Raw genomic sequence first — 17,570 nt, 5'->3', positions numbered from 1 at the left:
AGGATATCACATTACATTCGGTCATCGTGTTTCCTTAGGCTCTTTCGAGCTGTGGTAGTTTCTCAAACTGTCTCTGCGTTTGAGGACCTTGACATTTTCGAGGAGTTTGGGTCAGGTATTTGTAGGCTGTCACTCTATTGGAATTGGATGTTTTTCTCATGATGAGACTAAGGTTATAGGTTATGGGGAGGAAAACCACAGAAGTAAGTACCATTTTTATCACAACATATCAGGAGCACCTACTATCAACGTGATTGACGATTATTATGCTGACCTTGATCACCTGGCTGAGGTCGTGTTTTTGCTAGTTTTCTGCACTGGAAAGTTATTTTCCCCCCTTTCCATACTGTTCTCTTTGGAAGGAAGTTACCCAGTGGGACACCTAAAAATAGGGGAATTATCTGAAGGTGAAGTAGTACATAAATTATTTGGAATTCTTTTGCATGGGAGACGTCTCTTTTCTCCCCCATTTACTTTATTCAATCATTTATTATATCAGCATTAATTCAAAGATACTTATTTTCGACATTGGGCTATAACCCAGTACTGCTTTATCTATCTTGTTGCTCAAATTGTCCCAACGTGGGCCATGGGGAGCTTTTCATTTGGCTTCTGCATCCCTTTGACACATCCCCGCCAATGGTTTTGGTTTTGGTTTCTTTGCGTGCATTTCCTTACTTTCTGGCTCTACAAGATGCTCTGGGCTTATCTCGTGTATTTCATGCTAAAAGAAATACTATTTCTTCTACCCATGGAGGATTTCTGATGCCACATGTGTGGAGTTTTCCTCCGTATTAAGCAATTCTAACACCAGGTGGTGAAGACCCAGCAGGCAAATGATTCAGTCGTATAAGACAGGCCCCATAAGGGCCTGTATAAGGTAGGTCTGCAGGTCAGTGGCACGCCTGTCTGATTTGGCTACACATAGGAGGTTCCCATAACTCTCTCCCCGAGTTCCATAATTTGCCTTAATGGGTTCAGAACTCATAGGAACACTGTACTTACTTTACGAATTTATTATAAAGGATACAACTCAGGAACATCCAAAGGGGAGAGATACACAGGGCAAGGCAGAGGGAACTACTGTGGAGCTTTGATGCCCTCTCTGGGTGTGCCAGCCTTCCAGCACTTCCATTTGTTCACCAGCCTGGAAGCTCTGTTAACTCCATTGGTTTAGGGTTTTGACAAAGCTTCCATGATAGAGGCAGGGTTGATTAGATCACTGACCATTGGTGATTAACTCCATCTTTAGCCCCTCTTCCTTCTCTGGAAGGACAGCGGCTGGTGGAGCACGGGAGCAGATAGAGCTCAAAGTTACGGCTCTCTAATCACAGGGCTGGTTCCTCTGGCAATCAGCCCCCATCCTCCAAGAATCACTTCAGAGCATAAACTCAGACATAGTCAAAAGGTTTGTGTGTGTGTGTGTGTGTGTGTATCTTTCTATCTTTTTAGGGCAGCACCTGTGGCATATGGAGGTTCCCAGGCTAGGGGTCCAATTGGAGCTGTAGCCACCAGCCTACGCCAGGGCCACAGCAATGCAGGATCTGAGCCACATCTGCGAACTACACCACAGCTCATGGCAATGCCAGATCCTCAACCCACTGAGCGAGGACAAGGATTGAACCTGCATCCTCATGGATGCCAGTCAGGTTCGTTAACCACTGAGCCATGATGGAAAGTCGAGAAGGGGCTTATTTCGAATAATAGGAGACATCCGTCTCACTCTATTGCTCAGGAAATTCCAAGAGTTTTAGGAATTCTGTGCCAGGAACTGGGACTGAAACCAAATACGTATTTCTTATTATGTCAGAGAAAACAGTGCTTCAGTGTATTGTTTCTTTCTTTCTTCAAGGCTCTTTCTTCCTGAGTCTTGTAGACTCCTCCAATTTCCAAATCTACTTAGGTCAGCACCATTTCCCCTGCCCCCTTCAGTGAGATTATTTCACTGAAATAGATTCTCTTGCCATAATCTGCATTCCTTCCTGGGGCCCTTCAACCCCCTAAATGGTTTTTTAAAATTTACATACATTAAGGTTCACTTTCTGTGCTATACAGGACTATGGGTTTTGACAAATGCCTAATGTTATGTAACTGCTATAGCATCATATAGAACAATTTTACTGCCTTAAACATCCCCTGTGCTTCCTCTATTCATCCCTCCCATCCTTCTTTTGCCTGAGACCCTAGAAATTACTGATCCTTTTACTGGCTGTATAATTCAGCCTTTTCCAGAATGATAGGAAATGGAAATCATACGACATATGGCATTCTAGACTCACTTCTTTCACTCAGGAACTTTAAGGTCCTTCATGTATTTTGGCAGCTTGATAGCTTATTTCTCTTTACCATTAATACCCCATAATATGGATGTACCACGGTTTATCCGCTTATCTATTGACAGACGTCTTAGTTCCTTCCGGTTTCTTACTATTATGAATAAAGCTGTTCTAAACATTTCTGTGCTGGCTTTTGTGAAGTTTCAAGTCAATTGAGTAAATACCCAGGAGCGCGATTCCTGGATCGTATGAAAAGACTATGTGTAGCTTTGCAAGAAACTGCCAAACTCTCTTCCAAAGAGAAACTGCCAAACTCTCTTCCAAAGACTGTATCACTTTGCATTCCCACCAGCAGTGTATGAGGGTTCCTGTTGCTCTAAGCCTTCCCTTTTGATTCAAACATGTCACACTCAACATGAAGAAAAGCTCCCAGCCAATCTCCACTGCTCTAGAGGGCAGGGTTTCCATAGGAAGAGGGGGTGACTGGGGCTCAAGTCCTCAGAATCCCCCATGCCATGGCTCTTGGGGCCACCAGCTCCCAAAGGGCACTCGGACAAGCAAAAATTTTGCAGTTTGAGGGATGTGATGATATTCTGGATGAAATAAGAGAAATATCCAAAATGCCAGGAATTCTCATTACACAGCCGAACAGTAGTTCTGTGACATCCAAAAGGAGCTCCAGGAGTTCCCGTCGTGGCTCAGTGGAAATGAATCTGACTAGGATCCATGAGGTTGCGGGTTCGATTCCTGGCCTCGCTCAGTGGGTTAAGGATCAGGCGTTGCCGTGTAGGTCGCAGACAAGGCTTGGATCTGGGGTTGCTATGGCTGTGGTACAGGCTGGCAGCTATAGCTCCAATTGGACCCCTAGCCTGGGAACCTCCATATGCCATGGTGCAGTCCTAAAAAGAAAAAAAAAAAAAGGAGCTCCACTAACCAGACCCTGAAGATGCATGTAGTCAAGATAAGCTTACCAATAGGTGTTTTCAAAGTGAAACAAGGTGACATAGAGAAACGAAGAACTTGCCGGGTTTGTCATTTGCCAACACTTAACCACAAAGATGCACGAAGCCTGCGCTATGGGGCAGTCGCTGCCCTAGGTGCTACATCCCACAACTCCTAGCACAGCGGAGGAGACCAACACGTCCACAGATCATCGTGATTCAGGGCAATACCCAGAATAACAGAGGGACGCACATTGATTTCGGACTCGATGACACAAGCCTGGTTAGTAAATGGGAACAAGTGAAGAGGCAATTTCAACAACGGCTTCAGCATCCAAGGAACCAAGCCAGTCAACCCGAGAGGCCATAATTACTTTCTCGGGCTTATGCTAAATTACCGCGACTCGCTTTTTGTAGATGGAGTCGAAAGAAAGGGATGATTTCCTTTGTGTTTTGAGGCTATCGCCAAGGAAAAAATGGCAGGAGGTAAAGGAAGAAGCCCAGCGGTGGAGCAGCCCTGGGCAGAGAGAGGCAGAGACATTTATTACCGGAGCAGCTGCACCCCACCTGCACCAGCTTCCAAAGCTTCCCTATTGTTTGGAGAGAAGACAGAGCACAATTTAAGGACACAGTGGAATGCAAGCGATTGATGAGTCAACATGGCTGGCTGGGCTGGTGATTTTGTAATTATGAAGCAGATTTTTTAGACAGAATGGTTACCCCAACTGTGTAATTAAGAGGATCGTTAAGGAGTGTTGCTGGGCTGTGCATCACCCTGGGGCTAAGGCTACCACATGGTTACAATAGAAAAATGCAGTCAGGCTTCCTCATCAGGCCATAGCTAATTAATTGAAACAAATATTTGCAATAACATTTCCTATATATGATATATTTGCAACGGCTGACTGCTAAAAGAATCTTAATAGAAGGGTTTCATCAGGGGTGCCAGTAACAGCAAAACAGGTGTTAGGCTGCAGGTTAGAGGAAAAACCAATGGGCCAGTTGCAATTGGATGGCCTTGGGGTAGTTTTGGTTGAATCCAACTCTGTGCCACTGGCTGGGACCTTATTCTGTGCAGCATATTTAACCAAGAGTGGGCATGGGTAAATTGGAGGAGATCCAGAAACAAATAGGAGTGGTTCCAGTTGGAAAAATAGCACCTGGGGGGATGGTGAGTGAAAAGAGATGATTAAGTCTGGGCGGTAAATCTGCATAACGCATGAATTAAGACTTTTAAAACTTGGAGACGTTTTTAATGATTTTTTTTTTTCAAGGTTGGAAAATCGCCTTTACCATTCCTTCTGAGCACAAAGAAGAAATAAACCTCAACTGCAGAATGAGGAATTTGAGCAACGCAAAAATCTGTTGTTTTAGATTCTAAAACAGGAGATTACACAGATATTTGATCTAATTCCCTCAAAGCCTTTAGAATTGCAGAGAAGTCACAAATCCCAACACAGTCCCCCTCCATGCTCTGCACAAAATTTCTTCCTATTATTCTGAACATCTTCTTCGTTGGCAATCATTAAATGGCCTTTGCTAGATGAAAGTACTACCTTAGAAAAAAAACATGGACCAAAATGTTAACAAAGGACCTGATCTCCTGCACTGGAAGTGGGGTCAGTCTGTTGCTTCCAACTAAAGCCACTTAGGGCTTGGGTGTGGATTATATATCCTTTGGAGGTTGCCCCTAATCTTAGGATTCTAGAAATTGATCATCACTTGCCTGGTATTTCCATTGTTTGCTACTATGCCCCCAAACATAGTAGGTGCTCAATAAATGTTGTTATAAAAGGACCACATGCAATGTAATTACACAAGCCTCTTTTTATCAGGGAATTCACATAACCTCTCCACATGATTTAGAAAATGCCTGGTCTAGAACAACCAAATCATAGCCCAAGGCTTGAGGTGATCTCTCTGAGAACAGCATCCAGGACAGAAGGCTAATGATTATATCTGTTATCTGGTCAATCGAATTCAATTTGCCTCTACTCAGCTGGCCAGGTGGTCCCAGCATAGTTTAACAAAGGTGAACAACAACGAAGGAGTTCAGTTCCCATTGGGGCTTAGCAGTAACGAACCCAACTAATATCCACGAGGATGTGGGTTTGATTCCTGGCCTCACTCAGTATGTTAAGGATCCAGAGTTGCCATGAGCTGTTGTGTGGGTCTCAGAGGCAGCTTGGATCCTGTGTTGTTGTGGCTGTGGCTTAGGTCAGCGGCTGCAGCTCTGATTCAGCCCCTCGCCTGGGAACTTCCATATGCCGCAGGTGCAGCCCTAAAAAGCAGGAAAGAAAAAAAAAAAAGGAAAAAGAAAAAGTAAAAGACCTCTGCATCAACCCTACCTGTCCCCTGTGGGTCACAGTATCTCACTGGGTATGGGCGGAAGTGTGAGCAGGTGTCACTCTCAGGCCTAATTATGAATCATTTTGTTGGAATAGCCCCTTCTCTTCTGGAAGGCGGGAAGGCTCACCACTGGTGATAGGCAGAGGAGAGCCACACCTTCAGTGTCCCCAAAGCTGGGCCCTGCCAGGCATTACACTAAGTGAAATAAGTCAGAGAGAGGAAGACAAATGCTGAATGATATCAGTTATATGTGAAATATCAAAAATACAGCAAACTAGTGAAGACAACAAAAAAGAAGCAGACTCACAGATATAAAGAACCAGTGGAGGGGTGTGCAAAACAGGGGTTGGGGAGTTAGAGGGACAAACTATTATGTGTAAGACAGGCTCAAGATAGCATTGCACAACACAGGCCAATATTTTGTAATAACTCTAAATGGGAAGTAGCCTTTAAAAACTGGATAATTTTTTTTTTTAATTTTAAGAAAATAAAAATATCAGCAATCAGGGAAAAAAAAAGCTTATGTTCCTCCAGCAGCCATATGCAAAACCACAGGATACAGCGAAGGCCTTTGTGATTTGTCAATTGCATTCGATGTTTGGTGTTTAAAATCATTTTTTCACATTAAAGCAAATATAAAGTATGCTTTATATTACAGAGTGAAAAATTCACATGCGCTTTTAAAAGAAAATGAGAGGAGTTCCTGTCGTGGCGCAGTGGTTAATGAATCTGACTAGGAACCATGAGGTTACGGGTTCGATCCCTGCGCTTGCTCAGTGGGTTAACGATCCGGCGTTGCCGTGAGCTGTGGTGTAGGTTGCAGACGCGGCTCGGATCCTGCGTTGCTGTGGCTCTGGTGTAGGCCGGTGGCCACAGCTCCGATTAGACCCCTAGCCTGGGAACCTCCATATGCCATGGGAGTGGCCCAAGAAATAGCAAAAAGACAAAAAAAAAGAAAAGAAAATGAGAGCCTTTACAGAAATTTCTCCCCTGATGAAGTTCTGGCAGAGGCTCCAGAATCCCAGGGATATGCATTTACCCTCCGCTATCTCAGAACTGATTAGAGCAGCGCTGTCCATAAGTCTTTCTGGGATCATGGAAATGTTTTATACATACATACACACACACACACGTATGTATATTATATATTACATATATTATATATATACACACACACACATACTATGAGTATATATATGCTATTGAGCACTTGAAAAGTATATACTATGTATACATATATACACTCAATAGCATATATAATATATACTGTGTGTGTGTATATATATATGCCATTGAGCACTTGAAAAGTGCCTAGTGAGACTGAGGAACTGAATATTTTCTTGTATTCCATCTTCCTTTGTTTCATTTAAATAGCCACACGTGGCCAGTGGTGACTGCCTTGGACGAGTTTAATGTAAAATGTCTATGTTTTATTCCCTACGTCTCCTGGGAGGTCTTCGGGAATTGAGGAAGACTTTAGGAAAGGAAGCAGAGCCTGGGCTTCTGTAACATGGTCCCCCTGTTGTTCAGCCCTCACTCCTCCCCGGGACCCTCCCCGAGCCGGAACCGCCTCCCCAGTCCGCAGATCTGAGTGTATGAAAAGACAGGCTTCCGGAGAAAGACAAGAATGGTGGGAAAGAAGGGTGAGGAGGTCTGGGAGCCTAAACTGGGGGTCTGCAAACCTCCAAGCAACATCTCAGGAATCCTGGGGTAGTCATTAGGTTCATCTCATCAAAGTGGAAACAGCCTTGGGGTGGATGTATTTCTTGTTTTGGCGACTCAGCGGATGAGATGAGAACAGCCTCCAGCCACTGTGGGCTGCTTCCAGGAATGAACCTGGGATCTTCTCAGGGGCGGGTGATAGATGGTTATTCACTGCCCTGAGAGATTATTAAGATTTTGTCTTTTGTTGTTGTTGTTGTTGTTGTTGTTGTTGCTATTTCTTGGGCCGCTCCCGCGGCACATGGAGGTTCCCAGGCTAGGGGTCGAATTGGAGCTGCAGCCACCAGCCTACGCCAGAGCCACAGCAACACGGGATCCGAGCCGCGTCTGCAACCTACACCACAGCTCACGGCAACGCCGGATCCTTAACCCACTGAGCAAGGCCAGGGACCCAACCCACAACCTCATGGTTTCTAGTCGGATTCATTAACCACTGCGCCACGACGGGAACTCCAGATTATTAAGATTTTAAAGCCAGACAATATTCTTGTAATTTGAATTACATATACATGACTTACAAATGTCCTTCTTATCTAGTGATTCCTATGCTAGAATTTATCCAAAGTAAATTATGGGGACATGTTAATAACATTATATTAAGTGGAAAAGAGAAGGAAACACAATTATATATATACACATATATAATAATACATATTATTATGACACACAACATAATAATTATACAGTTATACATAACAATATGTATTTTGATTTTTTTTTTTCTTTTGTGGCCACTCTACGACATAGGGAGTTCCTGGGCCAGGGATCAGATCTGAGCAGAAGTTACAACCTACGCTGCAGCTGCAGCATTATCACCAGATCCTGAAGGGCCAGGTACTGAACTTGCGTCCTGGTGTTGCAGAGATGCTGCCAATCCCATTGCACCACAGTGGGAACTCCACAAGATGTATTTTATATATATAAATTCAAGAAATGTTTAATGCATTTGTATGTCTATAACAAAAGTTGGAAGAAAATATAGCAAAACATTGATAATTATTATCTCTGAATAGTAGGCTTACGGATGACTTTAATTTTCTATGTTGCACTTTTTGTATTTTCCTATTTTTCTTTAATGAACATTACTTTTATAATTGGGAAAGCCAATTATTTATAAACATCAATACTTCATTTATTAACCATGATTTGGTATCTTGCATTCAGTGAGAGGCCAGAACTTTCTCTCTATGGACATAATTGTTGAGGATATATATTGTCATGCTTTGGTCCTGCCCTCAGGGAACCAGCGTTCTACACAACCTGCAACTTCATCTCCAGGTAGGTTTTCTCTGAAGGTGGCCCTGCCTGGAGGCAATGCCAATGGGCAAGACACAGGGATAACCTGAGAGGAAGTCTTCTGCGACGAACTGGCTAGAGATCTTATCAAGTGACCAAGAACTGAGGGTCACTCTGGGTAGCAAGTGGCTATTGCTAGAACATGCAGCCCATCATTAGGTACCTGATCGAAAAGACAGGGCCTTTTCCCAGTTTACAAAATGGAGAACTCTAGGCTAACAGTAGCCTCCAGTCAACACTTGGATATCAGTGACTTGATCATATTCAGAGTGAAATGCAAATCTGACCAACACCTCAGAGGCTATGTGGGAAACTGCCCTCACAAGTGGAAGCCAAGGCCAAGATCTCCAGCAAGCCTAGTCTCTAACCACAGACATGAAATTCCAGGCTCATCCCTCTCCTGAGGTGGTTCTTTGTTGAGGCTGACAGGCTTCGATTACTGAAAGCATTTGCTGATCAAACTGGGTAAAATGAAACTTCAAACTGAGCCGTGGTTTCTAAGGTGTTGAGCAAGCCCATTACCCCAGTGAGCCAGCTCCCCCTCAGTCCACTGACAGACCCAGCATCAGTGGAGAGCAGGGCTTTCTGTTGTGATGTGCTGCTCCCACCGACAACACGCTGCTTTGCAGGCAGAACACGTAACCCTGCATTATACATCACCCAGCTTGCCACATCCTGTTAGGTTGCAGCCCATCAGCCTAAGCCATGATGGAGGTGAACACAACCTGGGGTGACATGCAGCACGTTGTAATGCACTGTAGCATTTAAACCTACATCGGTCAAGTTGCACGCATTGGTTTGGACACTAGATGCACGTTATTCAGAGGATGCGATCTAATGTGTGGAAAGTGCTGGCTGAGGGGATAAAATGCATCAAGGGAGAGCATCTGTGTCACACTCCATCTGAGAGACGAAGTTCATCCGCTACGCAGAATTATCAGTTCCCTACTGGAAAACTCCACAACTACTGGGTCTTTATGCGAGAGGATCAGACAAATGAAAATTCTCCAAGCTCTTGATAAGAGGATGGTGCCTCCAGTCTACCATGGGATGGGCCATACCCTGCGAGGAGATCTTCTAATATTTAGTCTAATGAATAATTGGATGCGATAGATGCTGATGGATTAACAGCAAGAACTTTTTTTTGGTCTTTTAGGGCTGCACCTGTGGCATATGGAATTTCCCAGGCTAGGAGTCAAATCGGAGCTGCAGCTGCCATCCTACACCACAGCCATACCAATGCCAGATCTGAACCTTTTCTGCAACCAACACCACAGCTCACAGCAACACCAGATCCTTAATCCACTGAGGGAGGCCAGGGATCAAACCCAAGTCCTCATGGATACTAGTCCCAGTTGCTACGGAACTCCCTCAACAGCAAGAAATTTAGGAAGCATGTGACTAGATTAACAGCTCTCACCTCAAACCAGAATACTGCTAAATGACTGACTTGCAGTTGAAACTTAAGAAATTGTTATCATTACCCTTCTAACCAATCAACTAATTATATGTGACTTTTCAGGACAAGTCATTCATGCTGGATGATGAATGAATGAATGACCTGGGCCCCCAAAGCCAGTTCTTCCCTGTAAAGATTTGACAGCAGAATTCTACAGTCTCTTCTTCCTCCAGTTGCTGCCTTAAAGACTGAGACCTGGTAGTCATGGAAACCCTATGTTCTCCAAACCCAACTCAACCAGCAGTAAGGAAGCTTGGGAGGGAATATTGAGCCCTCAGGGACGGAGAAGCATTGGAGTATGGCTCACACTGTCAGTTTCACAGCAGGATGGGAATCCTTACAGGTTCCTCTTAAGAAAGAAGTCATTGCCATCTCAGGAGGGCTTCAAGAGCCCATCGCTGCCTTTAGATTACAGATGCTTCCTAGTCTATCCATTTAAAAAAATTCCATGCTCTGAGCTTTTCTTGGCCCAGTCCGGGGGTTAGGGGGAAGCACCTAGGAGAGCCACACTTCTTAGGAAACTTTTTTTCTTAAGTAGAAATGGGACCTTCCAGTAGATAAGCAGTCTATCCAATGACTTTGGAGGATGGACAGCTTTCTGCATAAGGATTACCTGCAGAGATCATTTCTGGTTCTGAACTGCCATTTGCATTCACTATCTCTTATGCACCAATTTGCAGAGAGTGATGGAGGTGGCAAGATAGGAGAAAGGATTAATAGTCTCCTTTCCAGGACTGGGAATGTTGAGAATAGATATTTAGCAGAAGATGAGATAAGGACTCTCCATGCTTTATGCATGTTTGTACATGGAAGATATTATCAATATATCAGCCTTCTAGATAGCTCTTGGCCTTAGGTCAGTAAAAATTAAAGGCAGAAATTTTATTTAACTCTGTTATCTACTCTTTGCAAACAGAAGTAGAGGTAGGCTAGTTAACATAATATCTTGAAGTAGGTACCTATTTGTAATTTATATGTAAAAGGCTGGAATACAGCTTGTTCTATTTCCACTTCCATGAACAACAGAGTAAGCATCTATAAACCTGTGAATATTAAGAACATATACCCAAGAATCAACAGACCTAGAACGTGTGGCCTTGGGCAAGTTTCTTAGCCTGCTCTGCCTTGGTGTCTTTTTGCTTTTTCTTCTCTTTTGTCTTTTTAGGGCGGAACCTGTGGCATATGAAGATTCCCAGGCTAGGGGTCAGACGGAGCTATAGCTGCCGGCTTACACCACAACCACAGCAACATGGGATCTGAGCTGCATCTGCAGCCTACACCGCCGCTTAAGGCAACACCTGATCCCTAACCCACTAAGGGAGGCCAGGAAAGCATACCACTACACAAAATTGCAATAGCCAAGGAGTTCCCACTGTGGCTCAGTGGGTTAATAACTGGACATAGTGTCCATGAGGGTGTGGATTCAATTCCTGGCCTTGCTCAGTGGGTTAAGGATCTGGAGTTGCTGAAAGCTGCAACATAGGTTGCAGATGCTGCTCTGATCCAACCCTAGCCTGGGAACTTCCATATGCTGCAGGTGTGGCCCTAAAAAGAAAGAACGGAAAAAAAATTTACAATAGCCAAAAGTGGAAAACAACCCAAATGTCCATTGATAAATAAACTGATAAATAAAATATATTTATCCAAACAATTCTTACGGATCAAGAGCTCACTGCCTGCCCGAAGTGCATAGAAGCCAATGCGATGGCTCTGACTTCTGAGGAAAGAAGAAGTTTTATTGCCAGGTTGACCGGAAGGACGCAAGGCTCAAACCTGTCTCCTGGCTCCAGCGGTCAGGATAAGACTTGGCAGCTGATTGGCTCGCCTTGAATTCATCCGTGTAAGCTGCTCGTGCTGCTGGAAGCCAGCTTTTCCTCATTGAAGGACTTCTCACTTAGTTACGGGCTCTGGTGGCAACCTTTCTAGTTTTTAAATTCTGCAGACTGAAGATTCGGTTTCCGGACATCCTGGACACATGGGTTCCCATCCTGTACCTATGCTGTGTTTGAAAAATAACTCAAGGTTTGATTAATCAACGACCTATTTAAGGAGGTAAAACCAGTTTAAGCTGGTGCTGTTTCAGGCGGATGAATCAACAACCTATTTAAGGAGGCAACGTTGGTTTCAGCGGGTCAATGTTTTCCGCCCTGTTTCACGGTGAACTATGACCCATCCTTAAAAAGGAATGAAGTTTTGCTATCTGCTACCCCATAGACGAATCTCGAAGATATTCTGAGAAAGAAAAGAAGACAGACACTAAAGGGTAGGTATTGTATGATTCCACTTATGCAAGGTAACTAGAGTGGTCAGATTCATAGGAAGAAAACACATGGGGGGGGAGGGAAATGGAAAATTAGTGTTTAACTGGTAGCGAGGTTCCGCTTGTGGAAAAAAGTTCTGGAGATGCGCGGTGGCGGCGGATGCAGAACAGCATGAGTGTACTCAATATCACTGAACACTTACAGGATTAAAACGGTAGGTTTTAGGTTATATATATATTTATATATATATATTTGACCATAAAAATAAATAAAAATAATTTAAAAATAGGAGTTCCCGTGATGGCTCAGCAGAAAGAAATCTGACTAGCATCCATGAGGACGAAGGTTCAATCCCTGGCCTTGCCCAGTGGATTAAGGATCCAGTGTTGCCGGGAGCTGTGGTGTGGGCCAGTGGTTGCAGCTCCAATTTATTCTCTAGCCTGGGAACCTCCATATGCTGTGGGTGTGGCCCTAAAAATATATATAAAAAAAAGAAAACTAATTTTAAAATAAAAAATCTCACAAGAGTGTGCAAATGCAGGAATTCCCATTGAGGCTCAGCGGTAACAAACCCGCCTTGTATCCATGAAGATGCAGGTTCGATCCCTGGTCTCATTCATTGGGTTCAGGATCTGGTGTTTCCGTGAGCTGTGGTGTAGGTCGAAGATACAGCTCAGATCCCGCGTTGCTGCAGCTGTGGCGTAGGCTAGCAGCTGCAGCTCCTATTCGACCCCTAGCCTGGGAACATTCACATGCCATAGATGCAGTCCTAAAAAGCAAAAAAAAAAAAGCATGCAAATGTGAATGACAGGACTTAGTTATAGTTGCCTTTTAATGTACATCTGTTGCATAGATTTATGTTTCTATTTGATGGTGGTGGCAGCTGGGGTGAATAGCTGCCATGGTTGCCATTCAGAAGCCATTGGTCAGAAACAAGGCCTGTAATTTATTCCTGGGAGCTATCACAAAATTTGGGTAGTCCTACCCTCCCGTCAGTCACTCTTCAAGGGAGGCCCCAAAGAGGGTGTCATCAAAAGGATTTCTGATCAACAGGAAGGGAGGTTGAAGGAGGAGCCATTTGCCAGCTTCGGCTTTCGGAGAGGGCGTCTCGGGTGCAGAAGGGCAGCTGTGATTCAGAGCAAAAGCACCTTCTTAGACACAGGGGCAAAGGTGGTTAATATGAGGCTGCCAAGAGCCCTCTGGAAGCCAAACAGCAAGACTCTCAGAGACTGGCAGGCTCCCCAGTGCTGGCAAATCAGGGCGTCACAGGACTCTCGTCTCCCTACAATTAAGCAGATAATTAAGAAATAAGAACATATTTTTCCAATATAAATTGATAGGCGTGCCTTGGTAATGTTAGCATCGGGGATAAATTGAGCAGTAATCTGCAAAGGATGTTATTGCTATTATAAAAATAAAGATCTGTCTCCGCAACCAATCAATTCAGCAGATATATACCAACAATCACATTGTTAAAAATGACTTCTATAAATTACCCAGTGTTCCATCTAATGGTGCCAGAAGCAGCTGGGATACAATTTAGGGCTGATATAACCATACGTCGAGAGTACTTTTTCATCCTGATGGTTTTTGTTCCCTTCTAAACAGTTGTAGTCGAGCCCACAGCTTTGTTTAATGCCCCCATGTGAAAAACAAAGTGTATTTCACTCCACGGGTTAGCAAAGTCATTTTGGCAGAAACACTCAGGAATATGTGCATTTAATATGGGAAGAATAATTCAATTTTCTTTCTATTATTTTAGCTACAAGGTTGCCATCTCCTTAGTTCTGCATTAAACCTTCTGGCTTGTGAGGAAGTTGCAATTCTTTATGAGCTGCCATTCCTCTTTCAAATGCGTGTAGGAAAGACCCACAAAGGGAGAGTTACAATCATGTATTTTTCAGTCTTGTCTAACAGCCATTTCAAAGAGATCAGAACAATTTAGGAACTTTTCTTGATACCTGCAGCCCTTGAAGACTCATTCTGTCCAAACTTTGATGGTTAATGCCTAATCACAAGCCACCCCGTGATCTTTTTTTTTTTTTTTTCCTTTGCATATTCATGTCAGCTGACAAAGCAGTTAAATACTGGCTGAACTGAAAGCAATTTTCCCAGTTGGGAGGCTTGACACAGCAGGCATCCATCTGTAATATAACACATCCAAACTTAGTTCTTGCATTGACGTTGGTCTAGTAAACTTAGATGGTGCCCAAGCTGAGACCTGGTTTACTCCAGACACAATTAACAGTGAGAGCAAAAACCAGAAACAGTGGCCACTGGTCTCCTACCGAGTGCTAAGTTCTTTCCTGAGAAAATAGGAAACCAGGAAACTTAGCAACGCAAGTAAACATGGTCCCCGGCTTCAATTAATACCCTGAGGAAACAGCTTTTAAAAAAGTGGAATGGTGGAGTTCCCAACGTGGCTCAGTGGTTAATGAATCTGACTAGGAAGCATAAGGGTGCTGGTTCGATCCCTGGCCTCGCTCAGGGGGTTAAGAACCTGGCATTGCCGTGAGCTGTGGTCGAAGGCAAAAAAGACAAAAACAAAAGGTGGAATGGTTTGGGAAAAACTAAAGTCATAGTGAGTAGGGTGAATCACCTGGAAGAGAGCTGCTTCAGGAGAGGAAGTCTCTATTCCTCCCCAAGATGGAGGTAGACAAGCTCTACACAGGCAGAAAGGAGCCACATCCTGGTCTTAGGTTCAATGATCTAGTTGAGGAAGAAGCACAGATAGCTCCTATAATGAAGTGAGAGAAAGATCAAGGGGACAGAGAGGAAATGAAAAGGGGTGTGTTTAGGGACAAGTTTGGAGAGGCATGAATGCGATGTTTCAATTGGACACACAAGTCATGCCCAGCCATCAACAGAAATCTGAGTCTGGAACTCAGGAGAAAAGTCAAGAATCAAGAGATAGATGTAGGAGTTCCCGTCGTGACGCAGTGGTTAACGAATCCGACTAGGAACCATGAGGTTGCGGGTTCGGTCCCTGCCCTTGCTCACTGGGTTAACGATCCGGCGTTGCCGTGAGCTGTGGTGTAGGTTGCAGACGCGGCTCGGATCCCGCGTTGCTGTGGCTGTGGTGTAGGCCGGTGGCTACAGCTCCGATTCGACCCCTAGCCTGGGAACCTCCATATGCCGCGGGAGCGGCCCAAGAAATAGCAACAACAACAACAACAAAAAAGACAAAAGCCAAAAAAAAAAAGAGAGAGAGATAGATACAGAAGTCCTATTTTGTGGAGTACGAGTGGCGTAGACTGTAGGATGTCTTAGAAGGTCTGTTTTTGACCCTTCAAACTATTGAAGTTCTTCCCCAACAAGTACTTATGCTAACGCTGCTAGCAAATGCAAGTTCCAGTGCCCAATGCGCTGCGAGGCCAAACAATACCAAAACGTTGGCATTTGGAAGAGGGAAGATTTTATTGCAGGGACAGGCAAGGAGACAAACGGTTCGTTCCCCCTCCCTCAACCTCCCCAACCTCCCCAAAGGGTTTCCGCAATGCATTATTTTTAAAGGCCGGGTGAGTGGGGTGGTCCCAGGGTGTGTGATGAACTCGAACAGTTCTCTTGCTGGCTGATGTGGGGATAGTGGAGAGGTTGACTTTATCAGTCCTTAGGCGCCAGTAGGTCTGGGGGCTGTGTGCTTCGGATCTTCAAGTAGTTGATTTCTTCCATGGTTTTTAGCATCTGAAAAACCTCAGGAGGTACGCATGAGATGCTATTATCTGGCTCCTTCAGAGAGGAGCTATAGCCAGAGGATGTGCAGGGAAGTCTGGCCCTGGGAAGGCCCTGCTGGGCCCCACTCAGTTACAAAACTCCCAATGAGAACTCTCCATCTTCATACGGTCAGGCCACTCATGATGGCTGTTCTCTTGCCCTCTTTCCATCCCCCCTGCTCCGACCAGTGCCTGCTTGTCTACACCCTACTCATAGCTCTGACCTTCCTATATACTTGCGCCAGGCCCCAGCTAGTGATTGTTCTTATCAAAAGGGGGTTGAAGTTCCTGTCATGGCCCAGGGGAAATGAATCCAACTAATACCCATGAGGATGCAGGTTCAATCCCTGGCCTGGCTCAGTGGGTCAGTGATCCAGAGTTACCCTGAGCTGTGAGGTAATGTTGGCATTGCTATGGCTGTGGCTGTGGCTGTGGCTGTGGCTGTGGCTGTAGCTCCCATTTGATCCTAGCCTGGGAATATCCATATGCCACAGGTGCAGCCTAAAAAGCCAAAAAAAAAAAAAAAGAAAAGGTGATGAGGGACCTGTCCCTCTGCTGGTTTCCCTGGTAACTAGTGAGCCAATTACCCCTATAAATGGCAATCTCCTACCCCCCACACCCCTCCCAGGGAGTAAAGAATGCCTCACAGGGTGGGGTGTGGCTCCAGGGCCTTGCTTCAGACTTGTAAGCTCTCTCATCCATTAAACCACTGCTGTCTCTGTGACTGACTCCAGGCAAGTACAGCCCAATGATCTTATATTCTATTTTATTTAATACAAAAATGTTGATAACTCCTTATTGCTCCTTATGCTGGGAGTTTTCTGAATACGCATTCGGATTCTCTCTCCATCCTGCTTTGTGACCCAGAGGCTGACCTCTGTGGGCTGCACCATCTTGCCCTCTGGCTGCTTAATGGTTTGACCAGTGGAAGACCCAGGCGAAAGATAAGCATCAGTATGACTGAGGCGTCTCTTCCACGAGGACCTGGCTGCCTCTCCCTGTGCCTTAGATTCTGATAACCACTCCCCCTCCTTGCCAGTCTGGCTTAGGGTCGGTGACAGTTTCTTGATGTTAGCCTGTGGGGTTTAACACCATCTTTTGTTAGTTTCCCTAAATCATGCCTACACTTTTTAAAACAGCATATCATTAACGCTATTAACTTTATCAGACTTCATTAAACTCTTCTCAGTCACCTAGTTAAAATGCACTATTTTCTGACACGACTCTGAGACAGTTCTTGGCAATTATTGATTGGTTGACTAATTGACTCGTTGACTGATACTATCCAATCTTGGTTCTAACATAGTGTCCTTTAAACATTTCTAGATAGAATAATGGCATTTGGGCTGATTTTTTTTCATGAAAGAAAATACTTGAGATAATTTTCCCCAACCTAAATATTCATCAGTAAGAAAATAGTTGAATAGGGAGTTCCCGTGGTGTGGACGAACCCGACTAGTATCCATGAGGATGAGGGTTTGATCCCTGACCTCGATCAGTGGGTTTAAGGATCCAGTGTTGCCATGAGCTGTGGTGTAGGTCACAGATGCAGC

Source organism: Phacochoerus africanus, chromosome 16 (genome assembly GCF_016906955.1).
Source record: "Phacochoerus africanus isolate WHEZ1 chromosome 16, ROS_Pafr_v1, whole genome shotgun sequence".
NCBI classification, from domain to species: domain Eukaryota; kingdom Metazoa; phylum Chordata; class Mammalia; order Artiodactyla; family Suidae; genus Phacochoerus; species Phacochoerus africanus.
Note: the sequence above shows the minus strand (reverse complement) of the source record.